The sequence below is a fragment of the Rhagoletis zephyria genome, unplaced genomic scaffold, assembly GCF_001687245.7.
Source record: "Rhagoletis zephyria isolate East Lansing unplaced genomic scaffold, Rhagoletis_zephyria_1.1 Rzeph_scaffold_00052, whole genome shotgun sequence".
Classification (NCBI taxonomy): domain Eukaryota; kingdom Metazoa; phylum Arthropoda; class Insecta; order Diptera; family Tephritidae; genus Rhagoletis; species Rhagoletis zephyria.
The window spans coordinates 400,989-418,813 of NW_016157136.1; the positions used below are offsets into that span (position 1 = coordinate 400,989).

A 17,825-nucleotide genomic window follows, 5' to 3' on the forward strand; every position below is an offset into this window, starting at 1 on the left:
AACAATTCCGAAATTTTTCGGTCAAAAAGTGCACCTTTCAATACACATTTTTTCTGTTTCATCAAAAATATGAGGACTTTAGCCCTATCGAGCGTCAGGAGGACGGAAATATCTTAAATTCAATACCTACCGTCCCTATCAATAATTGTCACATGCTAAGAACTTGGATCAATTCTCATAGAAATTCTAGTGGGCAAATTCACATACAAGGGGTAATCAAGTCAGAGTTTTCTTGCCCCGTGAAAATTTTACAAAACACAAGGTAGAGAGAGATATAGAGAGAAATTGAGAGATATGTGATAAAATCAATGTCCAATGTTTCGGAATGCGCCAGTGATACCTACGCCAAAATTATAACTGGCGCTAGCGTCATTGAAACTTTGGATTAGCCCGACTTATATTTGCGAAATGCTTCAGAAGAAAATTGCAAAAAATGTCAACCATAGTTGACGGTTGTCTCGGTAAACTTGCCGTAAAGCATCGTTGGGCTACGTGAATTTACCGCTGTATTTCACTAGGTGGCCTTTGAGCTGGGCCCGAACATATCGAAAATATCTTGCTAGAAGAATAAATACAAGAGCTTTTCTTTCTTGAGAGCTGCAAAATTTTTAAGAAATTTTGCTAGACAATTTTTTTATTAACTTCTTAAGCGCATTTTATATGAATTTTTCATATTTTTAAGATTGAAGATTAGCATTCAGCTCTCAAGAAATATTTTTCGTTCTCCCTGACGCTAGAATTAGTAGCAACCAAGTAAAAAAAAAACTTTACGTATAGAAAGAATATTTGTAAAAAAAATTTTTTAAATAATTAATGTTTTCATTTTTAGAGCGGTTTTTAAGAAAAAATAACTTTTCTTACAAAGCCTAAGAAAAAGATTAGACAAGTTACAAATAAGTTTAATAAAAAGATAATAATAAGAAAATATATGAAAATAATAATAAAAAACAAAATATTAAAAAATTAAAAAAATATCGAAAAATATACATTTAAAAATATTTTACGAAATTTAAAAACAGATTAAATAAAAAAATAAACACATTACCAAAAATTTTAAAAACCAATTTTGAATAATAAAAAACAATTTAGTTTAAAAAAACTATAATGGAAAATTTTCATTACCACTGAAATTACAAAAAAAAAAATATATGCAGGAATTCCACCAGGGAATAAAGAGGAAAAAATAATAATAAAAATAGACAATAATGCCGGATTTTTACTGGGCATTTAAATGACAAGGTTGGACATTAAAAATACCTGCGCCATTGCTTTTATAAAAAGTCATTAATGCTGAATTTCCACTAGGCATTAAATTACAAAATTTTTAATGATGATGATGGACATTACAACCCTCGTCCACAAAAATAATCATCTGGTCTGCTTCCATTAGTTAGTTTTCATTTGGCATTTTTTATATGGCACACATCTTTGTCAATAATGCAATGACTCGGGTGTTTTGTCATTTCAATGCCTAGTGGAAACGCGGTATAAGTTCATTCCCATTTTTTAAATGTCATAGGTTTTTTTTGCCATTTCCATGCCTAGTGGAAATTAGGCATACGTATTTTCATTAATGCAATGACTCAGGTATTTTGTCCTTTAAAGCTCAGTGCAAATCCGGCATTATTAAGTGCATTTTCGGTGATGATGACATATCTAAATATTTTATAAATATGAGCGACAAAAAAAAGCTTTGCTTTTCTAACAAACTTAGTTAAATTTTTTTATTGTTTTTTTTTTTACATCTCGTTTTTGTAAATTATTTATTTTCTTGACATGTATTTTTATGTATAATTATCCGCAATTACCTTTAAAACTTTCTAGTTGTTTTTGTTTAGCAACCTTGTTTCAAATGATTGCGTTTTTCTTGTGACGTTTTTTCTTTTTGGAAATTCACATTTAAATACACAAAAATTGACAGTTTTGTATGCTTGCTGCTATGTCTCGTTGAGCTTGCTAGATAGCTGTTACTATAGCGATTTCTACCGAAAGAACATGTACTAAAAATAGCTCGTACTTTTTTAAATTTTTTCACTCCACACCTATTCACTTATAATTTTTGTTTGTTTTGTTCCAATTTTTACTTATTTATCGCTTTTTCACAATTTTTTTTTTGCTAATACGTATGTATGTATTGTATGTAGCTTTTTGTTGCACTTTTTATTTAATTTATTTTTCTTTTGCTTTGCTAATATCTATACACTTTTCGTGCGAGGTGAATGCTGACGTCAATGGACACTCGCAGATACATACAAATAATATATTTTAACTTAATTTTTCGCAAATTTGGAAGCGATTTTTTCGCCAGTTATTTAAATTTTTTTTTTTAAAGCAACACAACCCTTTTTCTCGTTGCTCTTCGGGCACTTGGAATTTTTCAGCCGTTGCCTCTTATTTTAAATCCAAATGCGCTGCGCTGCGCTGAGTGCTTTGTTCACTTCCGGCGTTTCTCAGTTGCGGCGCTTTGTTGCTGGCGTTTTAGGTTGATGATTTTTTTTAAATTTACAATTTTATTTACTTCTTTTTTAGCGAAACTTTCGCGTTTTATTTTTAGATTTTCTTTTTCTATTCTCCCGCTAGACGACGCGATTGAATTTCCATTAGATATCGACAGGTGTCAATTCTAAGTCGTTGGTCGATCACAACATTCAACAGAGTGGAGTTTCTGCGAGATGAGCACAGTTTCATCATTTGATGGCGACTAATGCGACCGGTGACGTTCACGTTTGCTTGCTGCCTGCCTGTCGATTTGGCAAAAGCTAGTGGCTGAGGCGCTGGTATGTGAGAATTTGGCTACAAAGCAAAAGCGATTATGGCGACGATGTCTTATCGCAATGTTGGCGCAACGACATATCGATGTGCATATGTATTAGTGTAAGGAACGCGAGCGCCAACTGAGTAGCTCGGAGCAAAAGTGTACTCATGAGCAGGGTTGCCAATAGAAACATTTGTTTCCGCCCACAAAAAATGGCAACCGCCGAAGTGAAGAATACAAGCTTTTTTTTAAGTAATTTGAAAATTTACAATTTACAAATTTATATATTTCAAAAAATAATAGAAACATTTTTCTTTTGTTTCTTTAATGTTTATTACTTTTTTTTTATAAAATTTAGTAAAAATCAACAAAATTTTACAACAACAAACTTTTTATTAAGCATTTATAGAAACATTCTAAGTATACATTTGTATATACCATTGAATTCTAGCTTAAGAAAGTGCTATTTTCAAGTGGCTAAGAATTCGCGTTGATTTTTGATAATTTTTTTGTCCAACATACTATGAATGACGAAAATGCGCTACACGTATAAGTTAATGACAAAACCGAAAAAAAATTTGTTTTAGCCGTCCAACCGGCCTAAGTAAATTGATCCGACCAATTTTGGGCGGAAAATCTGATATCTGGCAACACTGCTCATGAATGCTCACGTCGGATGTTGGGTGGTGGTGCCGCCATAGGATAGTGTATGTATTTATGTGCTATTTAAGCATTTTGACAGTAGCTAACCGGTTAAAGGGCAACAACAATACCAAAAGCAAGTGGGCACACCCGTTTATTGTTTGAATGGGTGATGCGAGAGCGAGAGAATATCAAGTAGAGCGCTTGTTGCACGAAATTTTTTAATTATTGCAGAAAAGAGAGAGAGAGAGTTGGGGATAGAAAAAGTCTCCAAAACGTTGCAGAGTTGCATGTTGTTGAAATATTCAGTTCTAGCATTCAGAGTTGCCGGTTTGGAAATTTTTTTTCCAAAATTGGTAACTTTTTCGATTCGGTGCAACATGTTTGCCGCGTAGAGTAAACCAGCAAATATCCCAGTGTACTGGCACCCATATGAATAGAATTCCTTGATTTTCAAGTGCTCCAGAGTTTGAGGTTTAACCGCGTAAATACAGCCATTCGAGTATCCTCATAAAAACGTCCAACAGTGTCAAACCAGATGACCTCGGTGGTCAAATGACATCACTCCTACGGAAAATTGTGCGTCTTATAAAAAGTTATAGCTGGATATCGAGTTGAAAGTATGAAAAGCTTTGATTGCCTGTAAAGCTTAGTGTGGGATTTTACCTTTATACCTTACCATTCGGATATACTATATATATATATATATAGTTCTGCACATAAATAAGTTTGGCAATTTTTTGTGGAATTTGGTAACTTTTTCTGGTGACTTTGTTAACAAATAATGGCTAATCTCACCATGTTCTGTGTGGTACTAATTATTCCTATTTTTCGGAATTGATAGCCGGCACGAGAAGACCGGTTTAATTTTTGAAAGAACGATAATCAAAAACAAAAAAAAATTGGGCGTGACCATTCCGCTTTTCTCAAAAATAGTAACCGGCTTTTCGAAATTGCTTATGTAATGGAGCGTCTTGTTTTCAGCAACATTTTAATTAGGGCGTCTCGCCATGCTCTGTGCGGTACTAAGTATTCGGATTTTCGAAATTGGTATCTAACCGGTACGAAAAAAAAACGATTAAATTTTTGAAATAACCAAAATCAAAACAGGCGTGACCATTCCGCTTTTCTCAAAATTGGTTCTAAAAACCCGAGTTTTCAAAATTGGTAACCGGCACAAAACCGAATTCATTTTTGAAATTGCATTTTTCCACATTTATGCGTCAATGCTAGTAGCAGGGAAGTGAATTGTCGATAGCTTTTAGTTAATTAAGAACATTTCCTGTCAAATTGATAGATGGGCATTTTCTTATTTTGATTAAAACATTTTTCTGAACAGCATGGTACCTTTATTAGCCTGTGCGGTTTTTTTTTTCAGATACACCTTAGAAAAGGGAGCCACATTGGCCACTATATACATATGTACATATATTACATATCTCAACTTCGAGTCATTCTTGCAAGCACCTTAATTCACAAACGCCCTAACCAACAAATTTTTTATTTTACAGGAGAAACAAAAAACATCAAATCAATCACGTATATGGTGTTTTAAAAAGTGACATGGCTCCATTGTTTTTTGTAATAACAGTTTCAAATTTTTAGTGAAGATTAATTTTAATGCGCTGAATGTATGCATTTATATGTACATTTACGTATTTGGAGAATGAAATCATATGTCATCATGTACTTCATTTATTATATAAATAAAAAATCTTGTCTAAATCTGTTGTGGTTAAAATATCTCGCCTTTCCTATATACTAATTTTAAATAGGTGGTAACCCTAATCAAAAAACTTAAAGTTTTTGTACATGCGAAGGCCATACACTTTCATTTGGGATCTTATTTTTTATCCAACGAACGGTGAAGATCTCGTAGTTTTTAAACAGGTGGCAACCCTACTCAGAAAAATAATACATTATTACACATCCAGAGGCTAAGTCTTTTCGTTTGACAGTGACGGTACAGAACTGATGCCTACTTTTATTATGATTGAATATGGTAATTTTATTAACAGGGGGCAACCCTATTAAAAAAAAATATTACTGCTTTTCTAGAAGTCAATCCCTTTCATTTGACACCTCATATTTTGTAATCCAACGAACGGTGCGGATCTTATAGCATTTTAGACAGGTGGCAACCCTATTAAAATTCTAAGTAAAAAAAGATCGCTCTACTGTCGATACAGAGTATATTAGGGAAAATCTCGTCAAAATCCGTTCAGTAGTTTTCGAGATCGTCGCGTACAAAGAATCTCGACTTTCCTTTATACTATGTATATAGATATTGAAATCTGTGAAAAACGCAGTTTCTAAAAAAGTGTTGGTTACGGCCTTTGTGCCTTTGTGAATTAAGGTGACGATATGTAGTATGTAATTTTACGAGCCGACAACCTAACAGGAGATAAAAAGGTTCACTTAAAAATTTTTCTATGTTCATTAATGTGGCAACCCCGATGGAATTGTAGACTTGGTGCGCCACCAATTACTTATTTGTTCGGCTCGCCTGCTATGCAAGGGAGTAAGAGCGTGAGAGTATACGCGAATTGATTTACATAAAATTACAAAATACCAACACAGGCAATACTAGTATATGAAAGCTTCCGTCCTAGCCTACGAGTGAGCATGTATGCTTAAGTGTGTGTGTGTGTGCGCACCTAAAAAGTGTGGATGAGGTTTATTCAACTCGAACTTGAACTGCAAAGTGAAAAAAAAATAATCAAAAAAGAAATAAGTTAAAACAGCAAGGAGCGAGGGCCAGACACGAGGCGGCAAAAGCGAAAACAAGTACATGAAGCAAATGCAAGTAGACAAAGGACGAAAAAAGAAAATGAAAAAAAAAAATCAAATACGAGAATTAACTTGTGTGTGAGCAAATTAAAAAATGAATTTCTAGCCACATAAAAATGTTTACACTTTGATGGGCAGGAATCGAGGCAGTATTGGTTTGAAATGGAGGTTAAGGTGCAGTAGACTGAACCAGCAGACGGACATCAATGCCCATCAACGGCTAATGGATAGTAATGGGATCGAACTGCACAAATATTAAAAGTTTAAAGAAAAGAATTATTGGAAAATGCACCACTGAAAAGTATGTATAACTAGACAAAGCGATTTGCAAAAGTCACTGCAGTTGCATTTTGTGTAAAGTGTCCTTGACGAATAACTGGCGTCGCTCAGCGCTTGCAACTCCCTCACAAACAAACACACACACACACACACGCACACACACACACACCCGCCGACCAACAGGAAAGCCCACAAACAACTTACGATTGTAATCGTAGCCGACGACAATTTCTAGGAAATCGTAAGGTACGTCAGTAGTCGCTAATAAAAAAAAATTTAAGCAGAATTCACTTTCCAAGGCAAGAAAATAAGCAAAAAAAAAAAAGAAATTTATTGATTACAAAACCGCAAATGACGGCGTGGAAATTTTCGAAAGACAGGAACAAGATAAGCGGGCGAGGTGCAGCGCCGCAGAGACACTGCGCTGTCACAGGAAGTTGGTGGGAATTAAGTAAGCAGTGAGCGTTTTGCAATTGGAAATGCTAAGGCCAATGGATGGTTTCAATGTTCATGCAACTAATAAATAAAAATGTGAATTTTTAATACCATACGCGAATGACAATTGAAAGCTCATTCGAGCGTTACAATGGCTTGACATTGAATGTTGAAAAACTGAATAGTTAGCGGTAAAATATGGGAAAATGCGGATATGCACTACCTGGCAATACTTTTTCAGAGTCAGAAGGTAAGTATGTACCTGTAGTATTCGGAACAAGAAGCCTCGAAACTTAAGTAGTTTACAGTGAACTCCTTGTTGTGGAAAGTAACAGTTTTCATTCATGTTGAAAGAGCAGATCAAGAAAACTGAGGCTGGCGCTTGGGCGTGGGCAGGTTGACTATTGACAGCTAGCAAAATACAAACTTTTGGAAACCTCTGCTTATTGATGTATAAATAAGTAAACATTTGGCGCTCACATTTTTGCTAAGTTTTTTGCCAAGCTTCTCTTCAAATTTGTGGTGCGCGTCTTTATGTTGTAACACAAATGGACCTAAGATTTTAACCCTCCTCCGAACCGCAAATGGTTTTGCGAGCAGGCATGTCATCGTCTGCCGAGGGTTGTACAGTTCCTTTCGTATATACTCCCAGGCACCAAGGCAAAGGTCGACGCTTTGTTTGCTTTCGACTTTTAAAAATCAACCCGTACGGTCTAAAATGGGTGGGACCATTCCGCCTTTTATGAAATTGGTACTAAGAATTCGGATTTTAAGAAATTTGTAACCGTTACGAAAAAGCCGATTTCATTTTTGAAATAATTGTAAACAATAATTGGGCTTTTCTCAAAATTGATAACCGGTACTAAAAACTCGGGTTTCTGAAATTGTTAACCGGTACAAAAAACAATTAAATTTTTGAAATAACTATAAAATGGAATTTTCTCAAAATTGGTTATCGGTACTAAAATCTCGGATCTCGGTACAAAAAGCCGATTTCATTTTTGAAATCTTCATTATTGGCGTGCTAACTGCCTAAGCGATTTTGGCTGAAATTTTTGAAATCACCGTGACCTTGTTGTGGGAGTAAAGTTTCAAAAAAATACGACCACTTGTATTTTTGTACATTTGTGCGAAGTGGAAATTATTAATAGTTTTTAATTAATTAAAAATATTTCCAGTCAAATTGAGAGATGGGCATTTTTTTATTTTGATTAAAATAGTTTTCTGAACAGCATGGTAATTTGTTTATCCTGTGCGTAATTTTTGTAGGTACACCTACAAATTTTACGAGCCGGTGAAAACACTTTCAACAGAATCAATCGCGAGGTAGCCGCCAGGGCAATGGACTTCTACATCCCTTCTAGCCAGAATATTGGTATGGGTGTCAGCATCAACCTTGGTACGGAGGATGCGCGCTAGAGAGCAGTATGCCCTTCACTGGCGCAGACCAAATGGGCATACATACAAACATATATTAGGTGATATGAAGTCTCCGCGAATTTTTGGGTAAATTTTTGCTAAATCAATTTTAATGTATTGAAAGTCAATTTTAATGTAGTGCACATATTGGCCATACTATCTTTGATCTTTTGCCATTTTTCGGGTAGCTTTATAATTCCATCGGTGTAGAACTTCTGAAAAACTTGGCCAAGTGATTTACAGGATTCTTCGGTAGGCAAATTTTTTACCATCGAGAGAGTTTTGCAGAGGCAAACACAAATCGAAGTCAAATGGTGCAAGGTCCGGGCTATACGGTGGATGCATTAAAACTTCCCAATCAAGTTTCGTCAATTTGTTTCCCGTCGTCAAATAGGTGTACGGCCTGGCATTGTAATGATGGAACACAACAGTTTTTAAGTTGGCCAATTTTGGTCGGTCTTCCTTGATTGCTTCATTCAAACCGTCAAGTTGTGCACAGTATAATTCCCTACTATTCCGACCCAAACACGCATTATAACCTAACTCGAAAACATAAATTAAATTGATAATCGAGTTGGTAGAAAAACTACTTAAAAAAGATAATGGTATGCTCTTATTTAGGGATGCATTTTATGGAGCCAATATGTATCTACCAATGTGCAAATATTCTCGTATATGCAAATGAGCAATTCCCGCGAGTTGTTCCAGAAAAAAGTACGATAAATAAGTAACTTTAAACACAAAAAAAAAAAAAACCGACTTCAATTCTCATATACAAATTTAAGATTATCGTTAATTTCTTCATGATCCAATGATGGAATTTAAACCAAATTAGTACGGTAACACCTTTCCTTTAAGAAAAGAATTATAGAAATCGGTTAACGTGGTGCAAAGTTATGCGGTAACATACATAAAAAAATAAAACATAAAAATATTCCGACGAATTCTCGTTTTTGTGAAGTCGGCTAAAAAGCAAGTAATTTTTAGCAAAAAAAAAACGACTAAACAAAAAATATATATATATATTTCATGATCCAATGATCGGATCTAAACCAGATTAGTATGGGACCACCTCTGAGACACTACCTTTCCGATGCAAAAAAATGATCGAAATCCGTGGTCCAAAGTTATGCGGTAACATACATAAACAATAAAAAATCAAAAAATACAAATATTCCGACGAATTGATAACCTTCTCCTTCTTATGAAGCTGGTTAAAAATTAAAGCAAGTATTTGAACAATTTTAGTGTTAAAACGATTAAAATATCGATCACCAAATCGATGAAAACATCGATAAAAAAACTACAAAAAATGTCGATAACAAAATCGATAAAAATATTGGCCAAATATCTATAACCGCTGTGGTGTAGTGGTAAGCAGTGCGCGCTTCCACTCCGCAGCACCTGGGTTCAAACCCTGGCCAAAGCAACATCCCAAAAAATATATAAAAAAAAAGGTTTTTTCTTAAACGCGGTCGTCCCTCGGCAGGCAATGACAAACCTCCGAGTGTATTTCTGCCATGAAAAATAGCTTCTCATAAAAATACAATCGCCGTTCGGAGTCGGCGTAAACCTGTAGGCCCCTCCACTTTGTGCGACAACATCAAGGTGCACGCCACAAATCGGAGGAGAAGCTCGGCCAAACACTAACATGTGTGGAAGCGCCAATCTATTATTATTATTATTATTATTATTATTAATTCTATTAAGAATATCGATATCAACATCGATAAAAATATCGACAACATCGATAAAACCCATCAATAACAAAATTCGATAACAAAACCGTTAAAAATTTCAATAACAAAATCGACAAAAATATCGTTGGCAAAATAGATAAAAATATCGGTAACAAAATCGATAAAAAAATATCGATAAGAAACCCGATACAAATATGGCTTATTATATCGAAAGGTTCCGAAATTATCCATAATAAAATCGATAACATCAATAAAAATATCAATAACAAAATCTATAAAAATTTCGATAACAAAATAGATAAAAAATATCGATAACAAAACCGATAAAAACATCGATTATTATAACGATAAGTTCCGAATCCGGAAATAGTTTTCAGATTGAGTCTGTGTCTCTATCTATGTCCTTCTTTCTATAATTACCTTTATTTTAATCTTTCTTCATCTATATTCATCTTTACTTTGATCGGTATACTCATCCTCATCCTTTTCATTATGTTTATCTTTGTTTTTACAATTATGCTATCATTTTCTTCATATAAATCTTCCCCTTCACCTTTGCCCTTATATAAGTAAAGCGTTTAAATTTACCTTAGTCTTCATTTTCGCACTTATCTTTACGCATCTATGTTCTTATTTTTACTTTTGCCTGTATCCTTTTTTATCTATCTATGTACTTTAGTTTCATTCTTGTATTGGTCTTTATCTTATTTTTTACCTTTTATTAGCACGGTTTTTTTTTTAATGAATACCATGTGCATACATTTAAGAAGCACTTGTTTCCCTTCCAACCATTTCCGTGAGCAATTTCCGTTGCACCCTTCCGTGTGCAATTTCCGTTGCATTTGCCAATTTACTCCCAACCAACCAACCGCCGCTAAAGAAGTTTCACTTCAAAAAGTTACAATGATTACAATTACAATTTTACAGTTTTTATTGGCCCACTCGAAATTCATTCTGAAATTGTTATATATATGTGACCTGGTCTACGGAAATGGGGCTTAGGTGTCAAAAAATCAATTTTCACTTTTTGGTTGATTCGGATGGAAGATGAGATGCTTTTTCACGTGGTGAAAAGCAGAAAATCCTAACTTGCTTAGAAGTGTACTAAAAATGTAGAGAAAGAAGAGTAAAAATACGACAAAATATAATTTATTGGTAATGAACAAAATACATTGAATTATAAGCTATAAAGACATGATTATACACTAGAAAAACGTATTATGGGCCAAAAATAATAATGCTGAGTAGTTTATGTATTTTTCTTTGTTGTCGTTTTCCTTGAGAAGAGTTTGTTCGGTATCATCTTCTCTTCTGGACCTGGTTCCTNAACAACACTTACTGGACCAACAACAACACTTACTGGACGTCCGGCGCGGAGAACAATTAACGAGATAATGAGAAACTGACGAAACGAGTTGCTTACTTTTAACAGCTTTTTCACAGAAAACTAGTTTTCGCACGTAAGCTCCCTTTTCGTAGATCAGGTCACATATGAAGAAATTAATGCATGTATTTGTGCATGTGAAATACGGTAGAAAAATATTCGATGGTTATTACTTTTTCATCTAAACGCGTGCCTCGTAAACTTACTTAATTTTGTATGGAAAACCGGTTTATTTAGGAGGTTACGAGCAGTTACGATGCATTTACGCATTTAGATGAATACCCTGAATATGAATTTTAAGTTAAGGCGGGCGGGTGAACGTGTTAGCTGCCTGTGTATGATATTACGTGGCGTATACGCGACATACGCGGCTACAGATATATGGGCGCTAGCTGTTTAGACTTTTTATTGTGTCTTTTTTAAGTTGTCATTTAAATACAATTTCGCGATGGAATGTTGTTCTTTTCGTTTTCGTTTCTACCGAAAAGGGTTACCTTCTATTTGACTTCTACGCACAGATACTAAGAAGAGGGCAATGAGAAGGCAACACTTTTTTAGCAACGAAAACGCCATAGGATGAGTGTGGCAGCATTTTCCACCAAAAACACGTTTTTGTTGAAAAATGTAACTCGTGACTCGTAAGCACATTCGTTTTGGTTTCTGTTATGTACCAAATCTTGTGTTGAGAGAAATATATTTATTTGACATAAATGAACTTTTTTTTTCAGTATAACCACTGCCCTAATCTTACATACACTTCCTACATAAATGTATCCAGTCACCCATGCTAGAAACCAGCAATGCCAACTTCTCTTAGCGAAGACTTTATAGACACCACGAAAAATTTATGAGATGATAATGACAGCAAAATAATCATATAACCAAAGTTTGAGTATCTCGAAAGCACCTAAGGCATTTCCTAGTTGTTTGCATGTACGTCAAACAGCAGAAGCTTGCAATAACCAGCAACAATAAAACATATGTACACCGCACGATACACAACGTGTCATCTGCAGGCTTTAGCTGGCAAATCACCAACAGAACTAATCAAACTTACGATGACAACTTGACATTACAGTGAGGGTCTATTAATAAAAAGATTGTTGCATATAGTATGTATGTATGTATGTACGTAAATATCCTAGAAAAAATGCTGCTTCCATAAAAAAGTACCCCTGCTCTAAGTTAAATATTTTGGTTACAGATTTACTTTTGAGACATGTTGTAAAGAAGTCTAATCTTTCAAAAAGGACATTTAAATAAAAGTTGGCTGAAAAGCCAAAAAAAAAAAATAATAGAAAACTGTTTTTCTCAAAAAGCGTGGGATGTGAATTGGTTACTGTTTCGTCGCTATAAATAGTGAGAGAAAATATATATTTTAAAGACATCTCAAAAATGAAACTTTTCACAAAAAATTACAGAGTTATTCGGGTTTTTTAAAAGACAAAGGTTTCCGTAAGTTGTTGAACATATTTCAATCCCCTATTTTATTATTGCCTTATTGCATTCTGTTAATAAAAATTGTACATACGATCTCAGAGGTACATACAGCTGCGGTCAATGAATTAGCACCGAAATTCAAAATGATTTTGTTTGCAACCGCAAGTTTACTTATTTATTTTTAATAATTTTCATTTAAAACATAATTCAATTTATAACAAAAACCACATAAATAAAAGTTTCAAAGCCTGCAGAGATTTCAAAAAAAAAAAATCAAACTTAAAAAAATGGTCATAAAAATTTCAAACTTTTTAATCAGAATCTTTAGAAAATTTTCGGGTATGCAGTTTTGTAGCCCACTCAATTTTAGTCTAAAAAAAGCAAGTTTCAAATCGCTAAAAATTACCACTGATTTTTTAGATATTTTTGTGGAGAGCGTTGGGCAGATGTCTGTATATTATAGATATTAAAGAAAAATTATTGCAGAACAGAAGCCAAATCAACAATTTTTACCATTTTTGTCTGTCTGTCTTATGTTTGTACGCCTATAACTCGAAAACTAATGCATGGAATTGAACGCAGTTTTCACCGATGCATTCCTAGAAGTCTAACTTAAAATATAGAAAGAAAAAAATTAGAGTGTTGCCACCTGTAGATAAATAGAAGTTTAAGTAAATTGATATGATAAAGTAAATATTTCAATGTGGCTGTCAAAAGAAAGACATTTAAGAAGGCTTACAGCTGGAAATATTTTTGTGGAAGGTTGCCACCGTTTTAAAAATTGGAATTTAATTTGGAGGGTTGCCACATGTTTGAAAAATTTGATTGAGTTAAATTGATAAAATAAATTAAATAATAGAATATGGGTATTAAACTAAAGAGGTTGAAGAAAGTTTACTGTCAAAAATCTTTCCAGGAGGGTTGCCACATGATTGAAAAATTTAATTAAATTAAATTGATACAGTAGATGAAATATTACACTGCGGCTATTAACCTAAAGAGGTTTAAGAAATCTTACTGTTGAAAATATGTTTCAAGCGGGTTCCCACCTATTTGAAAAATTGAATTCAGTTAAATTTATAAGAATTAGTTCACCTATTGAAGAAAGTGCGCTATTTGTAGACTCGGCTTATAAGACTATAAATAAAATTTCCATGAGAAGGTGCTTTCTAAGCACCTTCGAAAATAAAAAAAATTACTTTTAAGGCCCAGTGCGGCACGTAATCACACGTAGTCTTATAAAAAAAAAATCTAAAAAAATCAGAAAAAAAAAAATTATTTATTAAAAATACATATGTATGTATATTGTATATTCATTTGATGCCAATCATAAAAAGACCTTAAAACTTTAAACTTTGAAGAATATTTGAACTCAAACTGAAAATAATATTTCGTACGTCGAAAAAATTCGGAAAGGAAAGCATTAAGGCCATTTTTCATTCATAACGAAGATATTTAACTGTCCATACAAATTTAATTTTGCAATAAAAGCAAGTAAAGGCATTTTGTCTCAATCAAAAATGTGGCAATTGGGCCTAAAAGGCCCAGCGAGATGAAGAGATCGGAAAATAGCTCTATAGCCATCAACTTAATATTTTGGACTAAATGGTGACAGAATATGACAGATAAAAACTGAGGTCGGACTAATATCCACTAGTACTTATGAACTAGTACTGGAAAAAACTTAGAAACAGCGCGCTTAGCTGACGTATTGATATGAATTTAAGTACATACATTAGGGCGGGTCAACTTTTTTTTTACTATGCGCGTAAAGCATAGGCGGATTCTACGCGTTATTCGAAGCAAATTTGCAGAAGAAACTATCGGTCTAGAGTCAATTTGGACGTTACCAAATTGCGGAAATTGGCTTCGACGAAAATGTCAAAATATTCACTGTTGGCGCCCTCTGGTGGTAATTTTTTATAAAAAATCTAAGCACTTCTTTACGACACTACAGCAAAATGCTAAGAAAACTATTTGCGCAATTTGGCAAACTCTAAATTGATTTTAGATATAGCCAGGGTTGCTGAGGCAAATTTTCTTAGAATTACACGAAGAATCCTTCTGTTCGAAAAAATCGCCCATAGAAATTGACCCGCCGATACTGATAAGTAGTATATACATATATTTATTGGCAATTCTTATACAAGTGCTGTTTTTCTTTGATTAAGAGTTGAATTTACTGCTCATAATCCACCTCGTAACACAGCGAGCAAGGAAATCCGTCGTCTGCTTCAATGATTTCTTGGTAGATAATGTCGAATGTAGAGTGACATGTATGATGTATGTATTTGATGAGCACTCTACTATTTCTCTGTGTACATAATTTGCAATGTAACGAGTTGCCACTTGGCCTGCCTGGCCGCCCGTTAGCAGCGCTATTTGTTGTATTGCATGTCAATGGCAAATTAATTAAAAAAAAAATTTGCAAAGTACAAATACATATGTTCGTATGTACATATGTATACATAAATACAATTGTACACATGTAAGATAATTTATTTTATTTTTAGCCAGGCTGTGGCGAACGTAAAAGATTCATATTTACTTGTCGCGACAATTTGTGGGAGTCGAACAACACACACTCATACTCGCATGCGTTGTTTGCATGTGTGTTGTTCATCAAGAAACAGTTTTTTTGGTTTTTAATTTTAGAACATTCTCAGCTTTCCTCTTGTTTATTTTTTCACAGTAATTTACTTGACAGCGTGGCGCAGCAGTTTCCAAGAACTTTTATTAACGTCATTCGCGATTTTTATCAAATTCATGCAATTTATGTAAACAATCGACGTCAAACGAAATACAGTTTATCGCCTTTTGCTTTTGTAAATATATTTTAATTTGTCGATAAAATCTGAACGGAGATCATTACTTGGTCGACAAAACGTCGTGAGCCGATAACGACAATACTCGCTCCTGAGGATAAGTCAGAAAGTGTGATCCAAAATGTTTCCACCTTAGCCTCGCGAAGGCTGGGTCGTCTAAAAGGAAATAATTTCCACTCATCATCCTTTCGGCTGCTTCTGCAGGAGGAATCAGGTAGGTGAATACCAATCTTACCGCGTGAATACCAATTTCACAATGGCCTGTGGAAACCGTCGCCCACAGCTGAGCCGAACACTTGCAACAGGAGTTGTCTTGACCATTAAAATTACCTTCAAATATATATACATTTTTTTTTTAACTGAAACCAGTATTCGATGACCTTACTACCGACCTTCAAAACCGACAAACAAAAGTAACATTTTTAATTTTTTTTTTCTTTTCTTTACCTAAAAACATTGCAGCCCCATTCCCCTTCAGACCAGAGGGATCTTGCAGTCTCCCCAGCGTCTGCTGAGCTAACATAACGCCCAATGGCCCAAGAGTGAATCACAGAAGGGTAAAGCTGTGCTCAGCTGCCACCTATCCGCTCTAGTCGCTTAGCCTTCTCTGGTGAATTCCATTCGAAAAGCGCCCCCTAAAAGAAAATAGGTTGTGGTTTCATAGAGCCAATAAATTACTTTGAGCGAGAGACCCCATCTTTTGCCAATAGATAGCTCTCCTACAGCAGTATAAGACAACTGATGCTTTTCTTGCCTTTTTCTTAATGTTTGGCTTCGATGACAGCTTCCTGTCCAAGAACAGGCCTACTAGGTACTGTTAGATCACGGCAAAATGAGTTGCGAGTGCCTTACTAAACCACCAGGTAAAATATAAATTCAATGTAAAGAAGCAGAAACCACGCATAAAAGCCTGCCCTCATGTTGACGAACCTGGTAACCGGGACGAGCGCTATGATTTATGGATATGCACCAGTAGCCCGTTTCTGTAACTTTTCTCTACCGATTATTTCTCTACTGGTAGAGAAAATACGTCACTCTCACCTACTAATTAGCAGTAGACAACAGGGCGGCGAATTCATATCTCAATTCGCCTTGGTAGAGAATTGTTACAGAAACGAGCTACAGGAATGTCCTGTTCCTCTATCTAGTTGCTGGGTCTCCCACAAAACTGCAAGCACAGAAATGCGATTCAGATACAAAAAATTTGCAGCATTCTTAATTTGTGTATTATAGCTACCATGAGGGCACACAAATTTGGTAGGGCAGAAACTGTGACACCATGCCTCCAGATTCATCCTATTCAGTGAAAAAGACTCATTTGATTCTACATTGGACATATGTTTGTATCCGAAAATAGGCAGCAATCTAATGATTTCAAGAACGGGACTAGTTCCTGGAATTTGTTTCATAAAGACATGTCCGGAGAGCAAATATGCCGCGAACTATAGTATTTAAGACAAAGTCTAGGATTGAATTGTGCGGCAAAACAGTACCTCATTTATGAAAAGGCATATCCATTTAAGTACACAGACATCTCGAACACTGCGAAAGGGATCAGCTAGAGGTAGAATATCGCGGCCAACGGGAAGCTAACCAAATCAGTGATAGCCAAGCGAGAATCAAAGCTCTCGTCTTTCGAGAAGACATCACCGGGAGGCCTCAATTGCACTCAGAAAATAGTTAAGTTACGCCAACTAAAAATATTTTTTTTTTTATAGTTACCGAATATTGTGTTGAGAGAAACTTAACTCATTTATGACGTGTGTCAAGTTAGCACTACACTTTTCGAAATTGGAAAAGTTAACTACGGCATTAATTGTAGTGTTTTTGTTGTAAATTTGTTGTGGAAAGAAAAAATTTGTAGCTCTCGTTTTTTAAGAAAAAATGGTATGTAGTGCTAACTTGACACCATACACCTAGTCGATAGAATTGAGATATTGAAAATGTTATAACGGCATTAATTGTAGCTTTTAGCTTTAAAATTTGTTGTGGAAAGAAAAAATTTGTAGCTCTCGTTTTTTAAGAAAAAATGGTATGTAGTGCTAACTTGACACCATACACCTAGTCGATAGAATTGAGATATTGAAAATGTTATAACGGCATTAATTGTAGCTTTTAGCTTTAAAATTTGTTGTGGAAAGAAAAAATTTGTAGCT

General features: G+C 34.7%; 1 protein-coding gene across 5 annotated transcripts in view; it reads right to left on the reverse strand.

Annotated features, from left to right (window-relative positions):
* PRL-1 (protein-tyrosine phosphatase 4A family member PRL-1) overlaps positions 1-17,825 on the reverse strand; it is a 151,363-nt gene that overhangs the window by 47,950 nt on the left and 85,588 nt on the right. For 2 of the 5 annotated variants that reach the window (XM_017623496.1, XM_017623452.1), the window contains exon 1: positions 1,809-1,849. The exons of the other annotated variants lie outside the window; for them this stretch is intronic. The gene's annotated coding sequence lies outside the window, so the exon portion shown is untranslated. Of the gene's footprint in view, positions 1-1,808; positions 1,850-17,825 lie in introns of those variants that run through there. 5 annotated transcript variants of the gene reach the window in all.